The 12675-nt window shown below is 42.9% G+C and overlaps 1 protein-coding gene and 1 long non-coding RNA gene across 6 annotated transcripts in view; one reads left to right on the top strand and one right to left on the bottom strand.

Moving 5' to 3' along the window:
* The window catches only part of TMEM69 (transmembrane protein 69), a 36769-nt gene that overhangs the window by 12561 nt on the left and 11533 nt on the right, over positions 1-12675 (bottom strand). Inside the window, exon 1 of one of the 5 annotated variants that reach the window (XM_085602884.1) lies at positions 10801-11088. The exons of the other annotated variants lie outside the window; for them this stretch is intronic. The gene's annotated coding sequence lies outside the window, so the exon portion shown is untranslated. Of the gene's footprint in view, positions 1-10800; positions 11089-12675 lie in introns of those variants that run through there. 5 annotated transcript variants of the gene reach the window in all.
* Positions 1-12675, top strand: part of LOC146835292 (uncharacterized) — a 92824-nt gene that overhangs the window by 71047 nt on the left and 9102 nt on the right. The window lies entirely within an intron of this gene.

Here is a 12675-nt window from a genome sequence, read left to right as displayed (position 1 = left end):
CCGGTGAAGGAGGTCTGTGAACCACCATTCGTGTGGCCATTCCGGGGCTATGAGGATCATCTTTGCTGATGATTGAGACAATTTGATGAGAACTTCCAGAATCAGGGGGATCAGAGGAAAAACGTAGAGAAATTTGCCTGACCAATCGATCCATAGGGCATTTCCCAGAGTTCCTGTCTGGTAGAACCGCAATGCGAAGCTTCGGCATTTGCTGTTTTCTGCGGTGGCGAACAAGTCAACGCTGGGGGTACCTCATTGCAGAAATAGGTCTTGTAACACGTCGTCGTGCAAGACCCACTCGTGGTTTTCCTGCAGGATTCTGCTGAGCAAGTCCGCCTGAGCATTTTGGACACCTGGTAGGTGTACTGCTGTGATTGTCAGGCCCCTGGCAAGAAGCTATTTCCAGATTGTCTGAGACTCACGGGATAAGAGTCTTGACCTTGTCTCTCCCCCCCCCCCCGCTTGTTGAGGTAGTATATCGTTGTGGTGTTGTCTGTTTGAACAAGTAGGGAGGGGGTGTTGAACGACGGGAAGAAAGCTTTCAATGCCAGATGGACTGCCGAAGCTCCAAGAGGCTGATGTGGTATGAAGTTTCCTTCTCTGACCATTTCCCCCTGTATCTGGTCCATATGCGCTACCCAGCCCAGCAACGATGCGTCCGTGACGATAATTTCGAGGAGGGATATCTTGATGGAACGAAGTGCCCTTGAGGGGATTGGATGGGAAGCACCACCATTTGAGAGACGACTTCACATGGAGGGATAGTTGTATCCTGTCCTTCCAGTTCCCCGTCAGGTGGTCCCATTGATCCTCGAGACATTCCTGCAGAAGTCCCACGTGTAGCTGGGCATTCGTTGTAAGGAATATGCACAAAGCCATCAAGCCAAGGAGAGAGGCGACTGTTCTAACTGTTGGATGGGAAGCTTTCATGAGCCTCTGACACTTCAGAAGGATCTATAAGTGTCTCTCCTTCGAAGGAAACACTTTTGCCTTTACTGTGTTGATTGAGGCACCTATATAATACAAGGTCTGTACTAGAGTAGAGATGGACTTGTTGAGATTGATCTGAAGCCCCTGTCTCTGTAAGAGGTCACAAGTCCATTTTTAATGAAGTTGCGCTTCTTAAGGCGAGGAGGCCTTGATGAGCCAATCGTTCAGATATGGATAGACGAATGCCTTGTGTCTCGGAAGATGGGCAGCGACTACTGCCATGCATTTGGAGAATGTTCTGGGTGCTGATTTCAGACCAAATGGGAGGACCCGGTACTGCTAATGGGGGAAACAGCCATAACAATGCATACCTTACATCGCATAGCTTTACAACGCGGTCGTTACAATGACCACATTGTTACAACGCGAACCATTACATTGAAAGTAGTTTCAACAAATTGCTGGAGGGGGCGCACAAGTGTTAGCTTTAGAATCCAACACCTTTCCTGCTGTTGCACAAACTGGAGTAGGAATAGTAAATTATACTATTCCTAAGTCCAACGCGCTCCCTACAATAAGTCGTTGAAATGACTTGCGATTTAATAGTTTGGGTTGTAAAGGCATGCGATGTAACGCATGCGAAGTAAAAGTATATATTCTGTTAATGGTCCTGTCCCACCATGAGCCTTAAGAACTTGCGATGCTTTTTGGCAACTGGAATATGAAAGTACGCGTCTTGAAGGTCGATTAAGCAAAGCCAATCTCCTTGATGTAGTGGAGAATAAATTTGGTGTAGAGCCAGCATCCTCAACTTTCCTCACCGAATCCACTTGTTGGCTGTCTTGAGGTCTAGAATGGGTCTGAATTCGTTTTTGTCTTTCTTCTTGATAAGAAAGTATCTGGAATAAATACCTTGTCCTCGTTGTTGGTGAGGAACTGGTTCCACCACCAATTTCTGTAAAAGGATGTTGACCTCCGCTCGTAAGAGAGGAAGCTGATTGGCTTCGGAGGGATGGAAGGCGGAGGACTGATGAACCGTAGGCAATATCCATAGCGCACAATATTCAGCACCCAGGAGTCTTTCGTTATATTTAGTCACTTTATCGGGTAGTGACTTATGCTTTCCCCCACTGGAGTAGGGAACAGAACAGGGGAAAGTAACGATTCAGGGCTTCGGACCAGCAGGCTGTTTACACCCTGGAGGCTGTTGCTGGGAAGATCTTCCTCTTGGCTGTTGTCGCTGATACGACTGGTAAGGTCGTCGTTGTTGTGGCTGTGCGCCTCCCTATTGGCGACTCTGGTACCATGAGGAAGAGTGACCTCTATGAGACAAGAAACGTCGTTGAAAGATTTTCTCTGATCCCTTGGTCTTTCTAGGCCAACAGCCTTAAGGGTCTCCATCTCAGCCTTCATTTGTGTCATTTCCTCATCTGCGTGGACTCCAAAGAGAGTAGTACACAAAGAGGGTAGGTTTAAAATCCTTTGCTGCGCCTCTGGCTTGAGAGAGGTGAGACACAGCCACAATTGCCGCCGGAGGCCTATCCCATGGCAGTATTCATGAGCGGCTAGTAATGAAGCGTCCGCTGCTGCACTAATCACCTGGTTTGAAACCATCAGGCCTTTGTTAAGGATTTCCATAACATCTTCCCTCTTGTCCCTGGGCAGATGTTCCAGAAATGGATTCAAGGACTCCCAAAGGGCTCCATCATACCTGCCTAGCAAGGCAGTGGCACTAGCTGCCTTCATGGACGTTGCAGCCATTGCACACATCTTGCGGTTCACAGAATTCAATCTACGGCTTTCTTTGTCCGGAGGGACTGTGGATGAAGGAGTAGTGCCATGTTTTCTAGCCGCTCCCACAATTACAGAATCAAGTGCTGGATCCGAGCAGAGGAAAGCTGGATCCTGCTCTGGAGAACGATACTTCTTGTGAAGTCTAGAAGGCGCTGTCTTGACTGATGCTGGACTGAGGAAGAGCTCCATGGCTGGTTCAAGGAGGCTTGGCACCAGTGGTTACATGGGTCTAGCAACAGATTTTTGCTGTAGGCTTTAAAAAATGACCGATGTTGTCGGAGTTGGCGCCGATATGGCGATATTTAGTTTTGTAGCACCCCTTATTAGGACTTCCTGAAAGGTATAGATATCATCCAACTGTGAGATGCGTGGAGGTGGCGAGTCAGTCAGTGTGAGAGAGTATTGACCCGTAGATGTAGACGATCTTGACTGTGTATGATGATGGCGACGGTGACTAGATCTTTGAGACGAAGTCGAAGTATGGCAAGAGGTGTGCCGATGGTGTCTAGAACATTTTCGCGATCTTGACCTTGATCTCTGTGGTGTTACTGGAGCTGGAGGATGAGGTGGCGGAGGCGGAGTAGGAGGAGACAAAGGCAGCGCTGGTGAATGCTGCAATGATGGGGAGTATGTCCGGTGACGAATAGATGTGCCTCCTCTTTTTCCTGATCTCCTCAAGTCTGGGAGATAAAGAGAGAGATTTTGACGTTGAATGTCTCGACGTTGATCTGCTTGTCAATCTTGAGTGTCGATGGCATCTAGACGTTTGGGAGCACCTCAACGGTGATCTTTGGTGCCTCGACATCAAGCTCCGTGCTCATCTTGACGTCGAGCGACGTCCATGCCTCGACGTCAATCTTCTTGTACGCTTCGATGTTGATGTGCGAGTAGTACGTCACAACGTCGATCTTCGCTGTCGGTGTCTCGACGGAGACCTGCTTGGAGTCTTTGACGCCGTTCTACAGCGCTTGGACGATGGGTCTTTACTCGATGGCGAGCATGTAGTCACCGTCCCTCTTCGACGTCAACCGGGACCGATGTCGTTTTTAAGCCCCTTTCTACCCGGTATGCTCTGTGGCGGCTAACAGAGACTTGGTAGATGATCTACCCTCTCTAAGCCCTGAGGTCCCAACTTCAGAGGGCAGCCTTCTCCGTCCCATGGAGACGAATCTTCTCCCGGTGTCTCAGGGTACGTTTGGTGAAGTTCAAACAGTGTTGGCATGACTTAGGAACATGATCCTCTGGAAGACAGATGATACAGACCTCATGAGGGTCTGTCCTGGCCCTCTTTCTCCCACAAGCTGGGCACTTGTCAAGGAGGGATGGCATTTCTTGACAAAATGCTCCTTATTTTTGTCAGAATATAACAGAAAAAGGCAGGGAAAGACAAAAAAACGTCAAGTGAAACACTAAAAGTTGAAATTTAATGAAGAATTTTGAAGAAAACCCCACTTTTGGTCGAGCTCAATGCTCCAGGATCCGGTCAGCAGGAGCCGGAAAAAAGAACTGAAGTAACTGCCACCTGCTATGCATGATAGGATACTGGTGGTGCCTGGTCCGTTAAAGGCACAGTGTTCTTTTTTAGACATATAAAAGGAGCAGGGTAGAGAGCCTATGAGGCTACCCTGCCCTGCTCCTTTCATCTCCATCATAAAGATAAAAAGGGGTTGTGAGAGATATTCTGGCCCCTTTTTTCTCTTCAGGATGAAGAACCTGGCTGGCCAGTGTAGCCTAGGTAAATAGGCTGCATAATCGGTCTCTTTTTCTCAAGTGTCTTTGCAGGCCTTCCTGAAGAAAGGCGAAAATCTACACTAAAGAAGATATATATATACACACAACAACTGCCCCGGAGTCCCTGCGCATGGGCGGGACTATTTAGCGCTTATGAATATAAATGGAAATCCCCTGCAAGAGAACTGTCCATTTCCTTTCCCCCCATTGTAGATACTTAGCTCCATAGGCTAACATTGCAATATTTTATTTAGATATAAATATTACTAGGAAAGGAGTAAAAATATCAGTTAAAGACTTAACCCTTTTGGTGCTTGCGTCGGCCAATGGCTGACGCAAGCACTACCTCCCTGGTGCTGTGCACGTCCATTGGACGTCACCAGGGAGGGCCCTATTTAATCATCCAATGCATCGCACTGGAGATTCCTTCAAAAAAATGTTTTCCTGGGGGAGACGCGGAAGGCTTTCCGCCTCTTCCCCCGACCCACCTCCCGTCCATCTGTGACGTCAGCGCGCCACAAGGTGCTCGGACGTCACCGATTTCCCCACCGGAGCCGAGAACAGCCGCAGGTAAGGCCGCGCTAGACTCCGATGGGGAAATCCGGCCGAAAACGGCCTCCCCAGCTTTCAGGGAGGCCTCATTTCAAAGGGGAGAGTCTCCCCTTTCCAACGAGGCCTTCCTGAAAGGGTTTCCTGGCTGTGGATCGCAGCAGCGCTGCGATTCACGGCCAGGAAACTCCACTAGACACCAGGGATGTCTTTGGGGGAGGGGGCAGGGGGGAGGGGGGGGTCTGCCCTCGTGGTGATGGGTCGGCCTCCCCCCCCCCCCCCCCCCCCCCCCGGGGGGCACATTTATTTTCGCCCCCGAAAATGTTAAAAAACGTTTTTTTAATTAAAATATGGCGGCAATTTTGGCAGGGGGGTCGGTCCTCCTGCTCAGTGGCCTGTGGGGGCATATTTAAAAACAAAACATGTTGGCTTTCCTTGGGGAGCACGATGGCCCCCCCAAAATGCCCAATTTGTATTAAAAAAAAATGCACCGGTGGCAATATCGGCAAGGGGGGGGGGGGGGGGTCGGTCGTCCTGCTCAGTGGCCGACCCCCTGTGGGGGCAATTTTTTTTTTTATAGCTATGTGCTATCTGTGGGGGCCACAATCGGCCCCAAGGGAAGCAATAGCTATAATAAAAATATGGGGGGGGATGGGGAGGTAGAGGGAGAGGTAGAGCGAGAGAGACTCTCTCTCTGTAGATGATATATGTATCTATATAAAAGGCTGCATAGCATCAGTCAGCTACAACCCTTGCAGACATCCGACCCAGTTATTGACTTAACTGGAGGGCTCCTATCACCAGGCGAATTGAACCTCTTGAGCAAAGGCCTCTATTTCTGTCCTGTACCGAAGGACCATAATACTGCCAACATGATGAGAGACCTTAAAACCTTTGAGAGAAGATGCAGACTTGCCATCCCAAATCATGGACTCCTCAATGTGGTAGAAATCCGGTCCTTGATACATACATTTTATCCATCAAGAAACTCATCAAGGAATCAACACCTAAAAGGATTTTTGATAACATCACCCGAGAAGAAAGAAAAGCTCTCCACCTCCTTCAACAGAGAATGGATGTCATTATAAAATCGGCAGACAAAGGTGGTGCAGTGGTTGCCATGAAAGTAAGTGATTATATTGAGGAAGGAATGAGACAACTAATGGATACCAACACTTACAAACCTTTAGAAACTGATCCCACAGAAGACTTGAACAAAGAAATTAAGAACATGGTTGTAAGATACAGGAGCTTAAACCTCATTGATGAAACAACAGCAGATATACTTGTTCATCCCAAACCAAGACCTGGGAGATTTTATATGCTTCCCAAAATTCACAAAATGAACAATCCTGGCCGTCCCATCATCTCTGCGACTGAGAGACTATCTTTATTTGTCGACCTGCACCTCCAGCCCATTGTACAGGAACTTCCATCATTTGTTAAAGATACCAGTCACTTCCTTCAGATTATTGAAAAATTAAACCAAACCTACACATTTGATGATGATACTCTTCTGGCTACATATGATGTTACATCATTATACACCAATATACCACAGGAGGATGGGCTTATGGCATTATCTGAAGCTCTTAATAAAAGAACTGTGAAAAAGCCATCAACAAATGTGCTTAACAACTTTGCAAGAGTTATCCTTAAATCCAACAATTTTACATTCAATGGTAAACACTATCTGCAGATACAAGGGACTTCCATGGGTACTTGGATGGCTCCATCCTATGCACATATCTTCATGAGCAAACTAGAGAACTGTATACTTGCTACTTCTAGCATCAAACCACTGGTATGGCGACGATACATTGATGACATATTTATAATATGGAATTCAGGAAGTAGAACATTGGAACAATTTACAGCTTATATCAACAATATCCATCCTACCATCAAATTTACCAGCAGCAATACTAAACAGAATCCTCATCTCCCTTTTCTGGATGTGCTACTCACCATTCATGAACACAAAATTAAAACTGATCTGTACCACAAGCCTACAGATGCTCATTTGTATCTAAACTGGACTTCATGTCACCCACACCACACTAAACTGAGCATCATCTACAGCCAAGCACTCAGAATAAGACGCATCTGCAGCAATGAGGAAACCTGTAAAGACCATCTACAGGAGCTTGCTACATTATTAAAAAGGCGAGGCTATCCTCTGCATATCATACCGCAACAAATTGACAAGTCTTTGCAGTTACCCAGAGAAGCACTTATTTGGAATACCAACGGCAGAAACAAAAGTGACAGAACTCCATTTGTAGTTGACTATCATCCATCAGCTCCTAACTACAGAAATATAATGCAAAAAACATTTCCCTTACTGTCCACTTGTGAAAAATTGCAAAAGGTTTTTCTAAAACCACCAGTCATTGCTTGCCGCAGAGCTCCAAATTTACGATCTCTTATTGTGAGAGCTGAACTCAAGCAAGATGTAACAAATGCAGGGGTTCATTGCTGTGACTCTAAAAGGTGCATCCCGTGTGAATATCTTTTACAAACATCATCTGTAACTAGTTCTGTTATGAGAAGGACCTATGCAATAAGGCAGCATCTTACATGTCGCTCAACATGCATTATTTATGTGATTCAGTGCCAACTGCAAAGCTGTAAAAAGCAATATGTAGGCCAAACAGTGAATGGCCTCCGTACACGATTCAGGAACCACAAATCTGCAATAATTAATAAGAACATTTACCAGCCTGTAGCCAATCATTTTAACCTTGTGGATCATTCACTATCAGATTTGAAGATTTTCCCCGTGGAACATGTTTCAAAGGAAGAACTACTGGACTCCAGGGAAAACTTCTGGATGTACCGTTTAAAATCACTGCATCCAAATGGACTGAACATTACTGACAACACAACCGGATTACTGCATATCTTAAGAGCTCTCAGGACTGCACTGATTCCACATTCCAAATGGAATCTTCACTCATGATGCTTTTTGAAAATTCAGCTGTCATCTGTGCAGCCACAGAGCAAACCATCTTGTACTACCTGAGGAAGGCGGAAGCTGAAACGTTGTAGTGGAAATATATTTTTGTTCTTTGGTGAATCTATCTGTTTGAATCACTTCTTTCTTGTATATAGATACATATATATGCACATAAGTCTAAAGAGTGAATGATATATATGTATGATATTAACTTCCAATACAATACAGAATACCAATGATAAAATTTCGAGCATTGAAACAATGTCTTTTACAAGCGAGTCCAGCTTTGAAATAGATTCTACCAAACAGCAAATACAAACAAAATTAAATCTTGAACAAGAATTAGATTTTTTAGTCGAAGAGAGACTGCAAACATTAAGGCAGAGACAACAAAAGAGGCCGACAGGAAAAGATGGAACAAACGGAGACGAGAGAGAAGTAGAAAGTGCAAACAAAGATCAGAAAAAGAAAAAAACTCATGGCAGAGAAAACAACGATAATGGATAAATCTATCATCAATTTGTCTACTGTCATTCTGACTAAAGCAGAAGAACAACTACTAGCGCTGGGACTCAACTATTGCCCTAGCCAGTGTTTTAATTATGCCACCACGCGTATAGATATTTTTTGTTTCATCAGAAAACTGAAACTCAAAAAAATAATTGCTATAAAAACACTTAAAGGTACTGCTGAGTCTGATATGTGCACTACAGAAACTGATAACGAAGAAAACAGACTATTAGCTTCAGATATGTCTACACTTCTTACCATGTATGATCTTAATGAAGCTACAGGCTCTCACCCTTCAGGTCCTGACTCTGATTTAACCACACAAAACAAAATCAATATGTCACAAAAAGGTGCTGGGATCAGCCCTTTCAAAGCCAAGTCCAACTTTATTCCCTTGATGCCTAAAGACGCAATAGATACATTTCATTTATTGTGTCATCAATGATATTAAAAAACGGTATCACCACATAAAGGGTAAGTCAAGAAACAAAATCCAACAAAAAAAAAAAAATGAATATGCTAACCTTAAGAAAAAATTAAGCGAAAACAATGAGATTGTAATAAAAAATTCTGACAAAGGTGGAAATCTGGTCATTTGGCCAAGGAATGACTATGTAAATGAAGCCAACAGACAATTGTGTGATGACAATTGCTATGAGAAAACTACACACAAGGAATATACCAAAGCCAAAGAGACTCTCCACAAACAGCTATCACAATGGCGCAGGGAAGGACTAATTTACAATGGCGCAGGGAAGGACTAATTTCGTACGATTAATTCAAATTTATGTACAATGAATTTCCAGTTCTCCCCGTTTTATATTTAATTCCCAAGATTCACAAAGATATAACACCTATACCTGAAAGACCAATAATATCAGCCATTAAAAGTGCTGGCGAACTAGTGGGCCAATATACTGATTTTTTCTTGCAGGATATGGTGAAAGATCTGCCAAGTTATGTGAAAGATACCAGTGACTTTCTGGAAAAAAACTAATGATCTATGTTGGAGTGATGATATGCTGTTAATTACATTAGATGTGGAGTCTCTTTATACGAGCATAGACCATGACAAAGGGCTGGCTGCAGTTAAGCATCTTTTATCCAACACAACATACGAATACCATGAACATTACAAAGTTATTGTAAATCTCATTGATAGGTGCTTAAATAACAATTTCTTTCTTTTTGGTAAACAATTGTACAGACAACTCAGAGGAGTGGCGATGGGAGCCTGTCGCCCCCAGCTACACGTGCTTGCACGTAAGCTGGTGTGAGGAACAGGTCCTAAAAGTTGAACACAGGGCATGGGTCAATGAAAAAAATCGTATTTTATCTTAGATACATAGATTACATTTTTATTTTGTGGCAAGGAGATGAGCAGGAAGCATTAGCTTTTGTTGAGGCTATTAATTGTAACTCCCTCAATCTCCACTTCACATCACATATTAATAAATCTAACATTGAATTTCTAGATGTGAAGGTCTACATTAAAAAAGAAAGGATTGAAACAACCCTGTTCAGAAAACCCACCGCCGGAAATGCAACGCTTCATGCTACCAGCCTGTATCCCAAACATCTAATAGCAAGTATTCCCTATGGTAAAATACTGCGGCTAAAAAGGATTTGCAGTTCTAACTTTGGATTTTGATTTTTGCCTACCGGAAATGATCATGAGATTAAAAGCGCGCGGATACACCGACACCATATTAAAACAAGCAATCACTAAGGCATATGCCGAGCCTCTGAGGAAAGAGCGAAGGGCTCTGAAACGCATCAGGCTGCAGACGGCATCCTGCTGTGTTAGAGATTGGCGTGCGGAGCAGTTTCTACCTATTATACGCTTTCACAGCGAGTCTCCTTCCGAGTGCGTCTCTGCCTGGGCACAACTTGGAGCTTTGACATATATATTTACACAGACACACATATATACTCATAGATTCTATCTCTACATATATTTATAACAGCTCCAAAAAGCAGGACCTCAGCACTCACGGAACTTTGGTTCATTTTATTTTCAGCAAATGCATTTCGGCGCTATGCCTTCATCAGTGCTCTTTAAAACGCCATCATACACTTGTGTTTAAATCACTCAGCAAGCAATTCCATTGGAGGGCTCAAGAGAGATGACAGCAACAAAAGGACTCACACAATAGATGCTATTACTTGCAATATTATGGCAGCCATAGCTGTATGCATATATTCTTTATTTAAATACAATAGGTGCTGTTCGTTTTTCACAATAATCAATTTCATGTAGTCTCTGATACTCAATGCAGAATGTATTTTGCATGAAGAGAAAAACAAGATTTTCTCTCCCACAGTACCTTCAATAAGGCTGCCGTTTTCCAGTCCTCTGTAAATTGTCAAACTCTGTCCCCCAAACAAGTTGTTATCGTGTAGATGGTTCCACTGTCCCTCGTCACTGCCGTGGTTACAATTGAAACACCAACTCCCCAGGTTGCAGTATATGTGACTCCAAACCAGCAGTTCAATAACGGACGACCTTGCAGGTCGATGGGATCGTGTTTCTCCTTAGTCACTGCGGTTCTGGCAGTGATTAATGAAAGCTCCAAGTACACCCTTTCTGCCGAACTCTGGACGGGTGCTATTTCCTGCAAGCGTGAAGGGTGAGTCACATTATATATATATATATATATATATATAGTGCAGGGCACGAAATAAAACGTATTGCACCCGAACTTGGGTCCACATTCGTATGTTCCCGTTTGAAGGGTGTATGAGCGGCGAAGCAGGATATATATATATATATATATATTTATTTTTTGTTTGTTTATTTATTTTTTTTCACCGAAAAAACCATAGGTTTTAGGCCTGATATAGTTAGGAATTAGCATTTAAAAAACCTTTGAAATTCACTGAAAAAACCATAGGTTTCAGGCCTGATTTAGTTAGGAATTAGCATTTAAAAAACCTTATAAATTCACTGAAAAAACAATAGGTTTTAGGGGTGTTATAGTTAGCTGGACATTTCACTTGAACAAAACCATTGAAATTCCTCCGATATAGTTAGTTGTACTAACTGCATCTCACGCACCCGCAATCCACTGCTGATGTTGTCACATATTACATAATTCATGACATGGTCAATGACATCACTGATGACATCATCCATTGAATGTGGTTTGGATCGTTATTTAAATATGTATTATATATATATATATATATATATATATATATATACACAGCAATTTGTATTGAAGAATGAGTGGAAATGGAAATATAAATATCTGGATGGAGGATTTTGTAGCAGTGTGATTGACTGTTTACTTGACTAATTTATAGTGTCTCACTAAATATATTGGATAGTGACTAAACTGTATGAATATTTGTATCACTTTGTCAGTTGTTGTGTAAACTGCTGCACCAGTTGGTTACTAGCTACGTGAAAGTCTATATTATTTATTGATTAGTTAACTAAGTATTTGTATGGGAGAGTGAATGTGTCTGTGGTTCGGTGGGGGTGTGTGACTGCCCAAAGATGTGTGAATAGTTGATTCAGTAGGTATCTGGAGTTAAAACTACATGTTATAACAGTTGTTTGGGTGAGTGAATATCTTTATGGGTGTGGTGATGAGCCAATATATGACTCAATGGTACATGTACAACAAACTAGAAAAATAAAAGCCAGTGTATGTGTCAGTTGTTGTATATAAATAAGTATACATAAGACTCAGTGATTGTATGAGTGACTGAATGGATAACTGTATACTTGTAATAGTGATTTTTTAACACACTAAGTAGGAGTTATTATCTATAAGAATAGATGAAGTGGTGTTTTTATAAGTGTATAGCTAAGTAAAAGTAAGTATGATCTATTGTTTGCATAAGTGAGTAGGATGACTTCATAAGTGATTAGGATGTGTGCTGGTGTGTAATGTCGATATAGGTGTATAAGTATATTTGATAGTGTTCTATTGATCATTGACAGCATGTATGAGTGAATCTATAGGTAAGTGATTAGATGTGTGTATAGATCTAGGAATCACTGAGTGGGTGTTAAGAAACTTGTATTGGTGTGTCAATGGTTTTACATCTAGCACTCTGTATTTTACAGTGAGTGATGAAAGGTTATACTAGTGTATGGTGAGGTGTATCTGATTATTACGTGGATGATGTCATCAGTGATGTCACTGACCATGTCATGAATGATGTAATATGTGACATCATCAGCAGTGGAT

The sequence above is a fragment of the Triturus cristatus genome, chromosome 4_2, assembly GCF_964204655.1.
Source record: "Triturus cristatus chromosome 4_2, aTriCri1.1, whole genome shotgun sequence".
NCBI lineage: Eukaryota > Metazoa > Chordata > Amphibia > Caudata > Salamandridae > Triturus > Triturus cristatus.
The sequence above is the reverse complement of the archived record's forward strand: the minus strand, read 5'-3'. Positions and strand labels throughout refer to the sequence as shown.